This window comes from Penaeus chinensis, chromosome 37, assembly GCF_019202785.1.
Source record: "Penaeus chinensis breed Huanghai No. 1 chromosome 37, ASM1920278v2, whole genome shotgun sequence".
NCBI lineage: Eukaryota > Metazoa > Arthropoda > Malacostraca > Decapoda > Penaeidae > Penaeus > Penaeus chinensis.
In genome coordinates, this window is record NC_061855.1 from 24,906,859 (window position 1) to 24,916,858 (window position 10,000).

Below are 10,000 nucleotides of genomic sequence, written 5' to 3' on the forward strand. Positions count from 1 at the left end.
ACTATGTATTGCATTAAGGTATTGTGAACATTTACCTATAAATTTTAGTTGTGCATTTTTTTTTTTTTTTTTTTAAATATATATCTAGGGGTACACATACCCCTGGGGGTATACCAATGGTTTATTAAAGGGACCGTCCCTGGGTTTGGGGGGTGTGGGGGGTCGAAAATTAGTTATGCCGTTTAAGATTCGTATACTACTGTAGAACTACCCACATAAATATGAACTCCTGCGAAGAAAAATCAGGTGGTCAAACGTGAGCCTAACCCCGGACAACTATTTCGCTGATCAGCGAATTTCACCTATATGTACTTATGCCTTAGTGCCGCACCAACGTCAAGTTGTATTTTGACATTACCTATTGAAATGGATCACAGGAGGGTAAAAGTATTGTGCACGCGCGAGTGTATGAGTGTGCGCGCATGCCTGTGTACCATGTCTGCCTTCCTTGGCGACAAGGAGTGGGTTGGTAGCCCATGATACTCTCCAAAGGGATATTTCAACTGAGTTGACGATTTTTCCTCATCTCAGTTGAAAGGGGACCAGGAACCATGAGTAGTAGTATCCATGTTTTAGTATTAACTTTCTTCTTACTCTCCCTTCCTCCCGTTGTACACCCTGTTTGCTTATGGGTGATTACATAAGAGCATATTTATATTTACCCCACACCCCCTTATCTTCCCTACCTCCCATTTTTGGTTAGGGGGGGGGGGGGGTAAAAAGAAAATGGGACAACCAAGGTGGAGGGTAATATGAGGTATAGGACTCCTGACGGCAGAAAAACGAGTTTAGAAGTGATATTACGTTATTTTATGGTCACATGGACCGCATAGTTACGGCGCAAGATGACTTCAGTGCTATATTGTATTGTATTTTGAGATGTTGTACAATAACTATTGATCCGATCTGAATGAAATAAGAACAAGAGATAGATCAATGGTTGGGTTTTTTCTTATGTAAAAAGTAGCCAGTAAGCAAGTGAAAAAAAATATGGAAAATTAATAGAAAAATTATCAAAAAAGTTTGAAGGTCAATTACTCGTAAAGTTTTTTTTCTTCATATTTCAGACTTCTCACAGCTTACAGTTTTTGTCCGATCTCAAAATGCTTTTCCCCCTAAAGAGAACACCAGTATGCGCCTAGAACTACACATTTTTTTTTTTTTAATTCAAAATATTTTTTATTTTTATGTAACATGTGATAATTTTGAAACAAATTAATGAATTTCCAAACTGGTATATGTTGTTTTGTTTATATGACCTAGAGGTTTTCTCAGCAAAAGTAATATAGAAAATTAAGTGATAACTCTGGGACGTGAGAAGGCTAGAGTTAACCTAATTTTAAATAATTGATATTTCGTTGCTACAATTCCCTTTGGTCAAATTAAATAAAATTCAGTATAAAGATGTGTAAAAAAGTACTCTTTCACCATACCAAATTTAATTAAAATCTGTATGACCATTTTCTATTTTTCAACAAAAAAGTGAAAATCAACATTTTCTCAGGGTCAGGTCCCCTTAATGGGTACAAAACATTTATATCAAGGTGTCTGGTAGCCCTTGGAAAGAGAAATAGGACATTTCAATTACTGACATCAGTACTGATTAAATCTTTGGCACCATATTTCACACACTGATAAGCTATGTAACATTATGCACAGCAGCACTGGTAGTAAAGCCTGTTACATTAAGGCATAACAGCACATTCAATCATTATAACATCATATAGGAGAGATGCCACATACTTCTTGTAATAGGTTAGAGGAATCCAGCATTACCATTATTTTCATGATTAGCCATGTGAAGGTATTCTAAACAATTACCAATTTATATATTTTGAAGCATGACAATATACGATAGAAAAACAATTTTTCCTCTGTAAAATTGGGTGCTGCCATTCAACTGCATAATAAAACATTACTCGACACACCCTATATATTCATTACCTTTTGGTGATGGCTGATCAAAACTTGAAAAAAAGGAGGAAAGAAAGAAAACATATGTTATGCCATTTTCTTGATGGGATTATCATGTTTTGGTTGGGCACATACTAAAACTCTGATCACTGACCAGTGACCGTTGTCCAGGCTTGGGTCATTTTAGGTTACAGCTCTTTTGTCAAACTTAACCAAATCTTCAAAGGTTTTAATGTATCAATGGAATGTATAGGAACTAGAACAATTTGCAGGCAAAAATATTTGCCGATACTATGATTTTTGTACAAAAATTCTGTCGTCAAGTGTTTTCTGGAAACCACTGACCAACTGACTGACTGTCACTGACCAACTGCAAAAGGACCAATTTAGAGTGTTTTTGGACATAAATTCACTTAAACTTCCCAGCACTGACTGTGTCTGTCTGCTGGGTGAAAACGGGCCTGTTTTTTTTTCGATACGAGGAAAAGACCTTTCTAAATGGTTTCTTTTCCGACTCTTGAAATGGTACTAATATAATAGCAGGGGATTTTAAATGAATAAATTGTCTAAAAATTCTATAATTGGTCCTTTGAAAGTTGGTCAGTGTTTTCTGGAAAACACTGACAAACTGACTGAATGTCATTAACCATATCCGTGAATATTTTCATCTGCACAATGTCTATTAGGTCCTATACATTCCATTGATACATAAAAACCTTTGAATATTTAGTTAAGTTTGACAAAAGAGAAGATGTAACCTAAAATGATCCAACCCTGGTAAGTGGTCTGGGTTTTAGAGTATTCTTTTTGGTTGCAAGGGAGAATGCAGAAGAGAAAGCTAATGCATGCTGCTATGATTCCAGTCTGGCATAGACTGACCTATTTCACAATAATGCTACATATGGTCGCAATTCTGTTAGCAAAATGAACTGCCAATACCCAATCAGCAGGATACAATTTACTTCATTATTGTTGCGGATTATTATGGAACCGAAAATCACATTCTTACAGGCAGGTCCCCCCTAACGGTAAAAATGAAAGTGGCCAACAAACGACAAAGAAACGTATGGACCGAATAGTTTTCATACACCTATCTCATGGGCTTATGCTGGGCTTTCGAGCGGCGCCGCGTGGCATTTAACTTCGGGCATAAACACGGGCATCGGCGCCGTGCCTCCCGTGCCCTCCCTGGCCCCGAGTCCGACCGCTCGAGGGCCGCTGACCTCCTTCGCTGGCTCCTCGCTCGGATCCCTACTTTCCACTCCTAAATCCACGCTTGGCACACTTCTGCCGCCTTCACCATGTCCCCGAGACCGAAATTCTTCCACTGTCTGGCGAACCTCCACGTGTTAGTACCACTTATAGTCCCAAGAGCATAACCAGCTGTCAAAGAGGCGGGCTCACCCACTCCTTTTTCACTCATGCCATTTCACTTCTCGCTTCCAAATCACACAAGGATACAAAGGGATTCTTTAAGCACACTCTCACACCAGAATGAGGTACGATCGCCCCTTAAAGGTAGACACAATTCCCAAATAGCGATGCCTACCACCGAGGTGTGTTGATTTCGTCACTTCTGAACGACGGAAAGGAGAGGATCAAAGGAAAGTGACGGTAAATATGTCTCACTTTCTCTCCTCTCGTTGGTGTAACCTAGTTTCATTGATTCGTACTTTAGAATATTAAGGTCAGATATTCAACATTGTTGGGAATATACTGGGTAAATCTGGTTAATCGGTAAAATAAATGTATTCTCTCTCTGGAGTCCGGAAATTTTAATTTTTGGCGCGATTTTCAAACGCGTCGAAAGGGCAAGGTTTCTGATATATTGCTGTGATTTACTCATGATCTAATTTCCATTTTCTTTTTATATCATACCATATCTATATCCAAATTTCGTGCACTGCGTGCAATTTTGATTCGTAGCTTGTAGATATCATCGTTGGTTACCACAGGTCTCTTGATTTCTTGTGACCCCTAAAGGAAGCACAAGGCATATATCGATATCTATTTATCATATCTCTCTCTTTGTGTGTATATCTGTCTCTCTATTATTCTGTCTATCTATCTATAAATAAACAAACACACACACACACACACATATATATATATGTAATATATATATATACATATATATATATATATATATATATATACATACACACATACATATATATATATATATATATATATATATATATATATATAAGTATATGAATGAATATATATGTATATATATATTTATATATACATGTATACACACACACACACACACACACACACACACACACACACACACACACACACACATATATATATACATATATATATATATATATATATATATATATTTACATATGCACAAACACACACATACACATATATATGTATATATATATATATGTATATCTATATGTACATATATACATACATACATATATATATATATATATATATATATGTGTGTGTGTGTGTGTGTGTGTGTGTCTATATATATATATATATATATATATATATAGATATATATATATTCATACATTTATATATGTATCTGTATATATACACATATCATCATCATCAGCCTGTACCATTTCACTGCAGGAAGTAGGCCTCTCCTAATTTTTCCCTCGCCCTCCTTGTGTTACTTATGTCCCAATCAGAGTCGAATGCCTTTTCATACTCGATAAATGCCATACACAGGAGTTTCCCATATTTGTTTATTTTCTCTCTGAATTGAATTTGTGTGTGGATGTGGTCTATTAATGGAAATCTTCTGCAGAAACCTATCTTTTCGCAAGGTTGGCTAGAATCCAGAGTGTTGGAAATGCAAGTTGTGATGACTTTCATGAACAGTTTGTATATAACTGATGGGAGGCTCATGAACCGGTAATTCCTTAGATTTTTTTTAACCCCTTTTGTATGTTAGAATGATTACTGGAGTTTTCAAAACTTTCAGAATGTTATCAGTTGTGGTGGTTAATGGTTAGAAGAAATAAATGTGCTAGACATCAAAGGTCATATAGCGCTCTGGTAAGGTATTGTGGCAAAAAGGGTGGAAATGAATTAACGATTAGGATAAGATATTATATGGCAAAGGTTGTAGAACACTGTAGGATAGAATGTTAGTGAAAAGGGTATAAAGGGGGAGCAAATGGAATAGAGTGGGGATTTATAAAAGGATGTGGTTAGAGGTATAGGGCGATCAGATCAAATGAAGAATATGTCCGAGGAAGGGAGAGTGACATTGTATAGGAAACTGCACAAGAACTATCATGGAAAAATCAGATGGTAATACGGTAAGAAGCGATAGTTGTGGAAGTGGGAGAAGAATTCTGAGAATGAAATACAGGAACAGGGGAAGGACATTATTGTGACTCAAGGGAGTCAAGTGAGAATCTAAGTGAGGGTTGTAAGGATAATGGGGAAGGAAAAGGGAATGGTGATGCACATGAAGGAGGAGAGGATGGGGGTGTTTTTTGGGTGAGTGGTAAGAGGAGGGGTGGGGGGAACTTGAGAAGGAGGAAGATGGATATCGGCAGATACTTTGAATGCTGAGCGAATAAAGGAATTAGAGAGTGGATGTGTGAGTGGATCATTCTCTTGAGTCATGTTTATGAACTTTTGGATGTTTTCAAGAGTTTCTGGAGGGGAGTTGGGTGGGAAGGTCTGAGAATCAAAGGTTTTCTTATGTGGTGGAGAAGAGGGAATAGATGTCCAAGGAGCAGAGGAATAGGTGGGTGTAGGAGAGGATGTGGAAGGCGAAGGTGGAGTGGAACGTGTAGATTGCTGGTGCGACAGGTAGAGTGAGAATGAGGGGAGGCGTAGGGATCTGGGAAGTGGTAGAGAGTGGAGTATCTGGATTGAGACTGGAAAAGGACTGGGGGAGAGAGGTAGTAGTAGTAGGTAAAGGGAAGATATACTGAGACTCCTTGAGAAGATGGGAAGGGAGCGGAGCGAAGTACAGTTTTGGGATAGGTAGAAAGAGAAAAAACTCGTCGGCGTGCTTTTTGTCTGGTCTCACGTAGAGTGAGGCCTAGTTTGAATCTGAGAACTGCTACCTCAGGTTCGAGCTTGTAGGCAGGGCAACTCCACAACTGACACATGTACGTGACTGAGCAGAGCAATTTGAACGATCATGACCAGGTTGGGCAGATAGAGGGCAACGAGCTGTGGAGCGACAGTGTTTGGTTGGGTCGCCAAAACGCCAACATTTCTGACATTGACGGGGAAGGGGTCGATATGGTCGGACAGGGAAGGACTTTGCACCAATATAAACTTCATGGGGAGGTCATGTCTACGGAAGCTAACCTTGACACTATTGATGTAGGACTTACTCATCCTAGAAATAGTGCAGCATTGGAATGCCACTGCATCATAGTCGATGAGGCATGCGAGCAAGTCGTTTTCACAGTGTGAACAGTCCTTGTCGTAGACAATAAGGTTTGCATGTGAGGGCAGTCAGGGTAGATAGTGCACGAGCATGGGACTCAGATATGACTGTGACAAGGCGTGAATGATCTGGGTCCAGGACTTCCAAAACCTTGGGGTAAGGATTGACCGGACCCTCTCCTTCCAGAAGGAGGTCCAGTACCTGGTTGACCGAACCAAACCAAGATTGTCTGTCATGAGAGTAATGACTAGGAGACGCATAGGAGCCAGACACAAAGTACTAAGATCATTCTATGTACATGCTGTCCGGCCTGTTGTGGACTATGCCTCAGTCGCTCTAATTGCCGCAAAGAAAAAGTACACAGACAAATTGGAGACAGTCCAAAATGAAGCTTCCAGGATCACTCTGAGTGCCCCGAGGTGGACGAAGGTCCTCAACCTCCTGATGGAGGCAAACCTTCTCCCCCTGGACTCACGAATCGATCTAACGGCAGCACAATTCCTGTCAAAGGTCATCCAGGCTTCCAGGAACACAAGCCTAAGACAAAACTTAGTCAGACGCCTAGAACAAGACAACGAGCTCTTCGCAAACAATTTCTGGCTGTCTCACACAGCCAGGGTGTTGATACGCTATCAGCTCAAAGAACAGCTTCTTGCTAAGGGCATGGACTCCCCCCACCCCGACTTTATCGAAGCCCCGCCGTGGGCACAAACCTTGATAGAGTTCAATATAATGAGCCTGTCAATGAAAAAGAGCCTATACCCCACGCCTAGTCTAAAGGCAGAAGCCCAGAGGGTCATTGCAGCCATCACTCATCCAGGTAGTAGAACATACTTCACGGATGGATCGGTCGATCCCTTGAGCCACACTCACTGCAGGCGCCGGCTTTGCAGCAAGGGATGCCACACAATCCATGAGGGTAACAGACAACACCTCCTCGCTACAGGCAGAGGCAGTTGCAATCATGGGAGCCCTAGCCCACGCGTCCTTAAGGGAAGGACACGTGGTCATACATACAGACTCCAGGGCAGCCATTGATTGTGTTCAGCAAAGCTCACCCACAGACAACGTCTACCTCCTGACCACGATTCATACAATGGCACAAAGAATTCTTGCTCAGGGTAGAAGAATAATCATCAACTGGGTCCCTAGCCACATTGGCATCAGATGGAACGAGTTCGCTGACAGACTAGCCGTCACTGGCAGGGGTATGCCCCCAAATCCCATGAAGATTAAACCAAGCCGAAAATTACTTAAGGAGAAGTGTACTGCAGCCGCCCGTACCTTCCTCCTGCAGCTCCACAGAGAGGAAACGAGATCCTTCCCCTCGGCCAGCTGGTACTCAGACGCCACAGGCTATGAACCACTGGCACTCTCTGAAATAATCAACAGAGGTACCGAAGTCATTCTTCACAGAATGCGCCTAGGTTACCACTGTGCATGGCAGATTATAGAAACGCCACACTAGTACATCACTTAGAGAATTGTGAACATACACAATTCCTGAGACAGGGACCGCCTACAACAGCCACCGTGCTGGTAAAGAGGCTATGCGATATGCTTACACCATGGCGGCAGGAGCGTCTGCTGGCATTCCCACCGCCACGGTAAGCACCGAGTGTCAGACACACATGACAAAAAGCTGACACAGGCCATATATAGAAGGCCCGGGCGATGCTAGAACTTCGCAAATCCCAATCGCATCGCATCGTGAATGATCAGAACGGCTGCAAAAAGAAACTTTGTGTACCTGTTTTTGGAGACATTGTTGGAAGAGTATGGTATTGTTAGAGTACGGGGCTATAGGGTAAATCACAAAGAATCGATCGCACTTGGCTGGGTCAAAAAGGGCACTCAAAAGTTTGTAGAGGTGGAAGCAGTAGATGGGCGAGGGAAAAAGATAGGGTGGCATGGAGAGTGGTCGTACTTTTGGGAGAGGGACAATAAGGATGAAGAGTTTCAATAAGGGGGGGGGGGTAGACAATGAAGAAGAATGTGTAGTAGTGGATGGAGTGGAGGATGTTGAGAGAGAGGAAGGGATGTATTCTGAAGGATGAGTAATGACCTGGGTGGATAATTCGGAATGCATAGGGATGACCGCAAACATCGAGGGGATACTAGTATCAGTAAGAGCCACTGTCAAAGGAGAGGCAGGGGTCGGGAAACCACTGAAATCAAATTTAAATAGGCTAGTTGATCAAGGGACAAGCCTTAATGCCCCTAATAAGGGTAAAACATCTTCCTTATTGGCCATGGCGAGCCTGAAATAGATGGGAAGAGGAAACAGTCTACCCTTCAATGTAAGGGCTAGGCAATTAACTAAGGGAATACCGTGCCTATGGCTCCCAGAGGCCGTTCATGACTAACACATAGCCAGCCTTCCATTCTTTCAGCACGGCTCTCACACCTTAGGAAGTGGACAGAAGAAGGGGATGATGAAGAAGAGAAGGAAAGGAAAGGGAGAGAAGAATAGAAAATGCAAAATTAGTTGTGGCGAGGGCTAGGTCCAAAGTAGGGATGAAGGGGGTTACCATCGTTAAGGCATTTGTTAAAAAGACTGGCTAGTATCACTGTTGCAATATCTCCCACATCAGTTATAAGGTCTATACTTAAGCTATCTTCATCTGGTATTTTCCCTCTTCTTGCTCTTAAGCGCTGTTTTTATTTCCTCCACATGAAGTTAAGTGCCTCTCCAATTATTGTCTGTACTTCTGTCTGAGGATGTTTATCTTAGCTGTATAAATTACTGAAAACGTTTTCCACTACTTTAATGATTTCATTTTTGCTATATGTCACTCCACCATCTAGTTTCTTTATTGCATACATTTGATTTTTCCCTATTCCAAATTTCCTTTTGGCTGTTTTAATGCTGGTGCCTGAAACCACTGTTTCGTTTATTTTTTAACTGCTGAATTTTCATACATCCTCATTTTTCTTTTTACTTATAATCCTAGTTCTGCTAATTCCATTTTATCTCTACACTTTTCTCACCGAGTTTATTGGAGCTCTGCTTGTTGTTCTCACTACTTACTTCAAATACAGCTTCCTTTATTGTATTACTGAACTGTTTTCTTTGGTCAATGTCAGTATCTTGAGAAGTATGTATCTATTTTGGATATAATGCCTATATTCTGTCACTCTGGTTTCCAAATTAGCTAGATTAGGGAACAACTTTTATATGGATTTATTCCTTTCCTTTCCCAGGTGTAATCTTATTCTGCATCTGAGCATAGATTTTGCAATACCAACATTTACTTTATTTATATATTTCACATTTTCCACCATGTTGTGCCTGTTTGTGTGAATAAAAAGTCAATTTTGTATCTGATGTGCCAGATGAGAACTTGTATAATATTTTCTTATAAGCATGTTTGGGAGTCATCAGAACCTATAGATAACATGGATCTGGTGAGTAGATTATACATTTTGGTAATATATATTATTTAGTTTATGCAATTCAAACAATGTACCAAAGTATAATCTGTTGGGAAAGTATGTAATATGTTATTTCCAATATAATGTGACTATCTTTATATTGGTGGTGTATTGATTAATTTCTACACTGTATGTATTCAGCAATGGCATATAATTCTTTAAAATGCATATGATAAATAAATACCTCAAATTCACAAAACATTTATTTACAAAATTCATACATATATACACTTTACAGTTTGTAATATCTAGTTCAGTAAT

At 40.4% G+C, this 10,000-nt stretch overlaps 2 protein-coding genes across 3 annotated transcripts in view; both read right to left on the reverse strand.

Annotated features, from left to right (window-relative positions):
• Window positions 1-3,607, reverse strand: part of LOC125045228 (ATP-binding cassette sub-family E member 1-like) — a 12,003-nt gene extending 8,396 nt beyond the window's left edge. Inside the window, exon 1 of one of the 2 annotated variants that reach the window (XM_047642381.1) lies at window positions 3,464-3,607. The gene's annotated coding sequence lies outside the window, so the exon portion shown is untranslated. Of the gene's footprint in view, window positions 1-3,002; window positions 3,193-3,463 lie in introns of those variants that run through there. The other variant, XM_047642383.1, reaches the window with a different exon arrangement.
• A 6,322-nt stretch (window positions 3,608-9,929) lies between these two features.
• The window catches only part of LOC125045571 (39S ribosomal protein L43, mitochondrial-like), a 2,783-nt gene continuing 2,712 nt past the window's right edge, over window positions 9,930-10,000 (reverse strand). The window contains exon 4 of the mRNA XM_047642902.1: window positions 9,930-10,000. This exon is cut by the window's right edge and continues 340 nt beyond it. The gene's annotated coding sequence lies outside the window, so the exon portion shown is untranslated.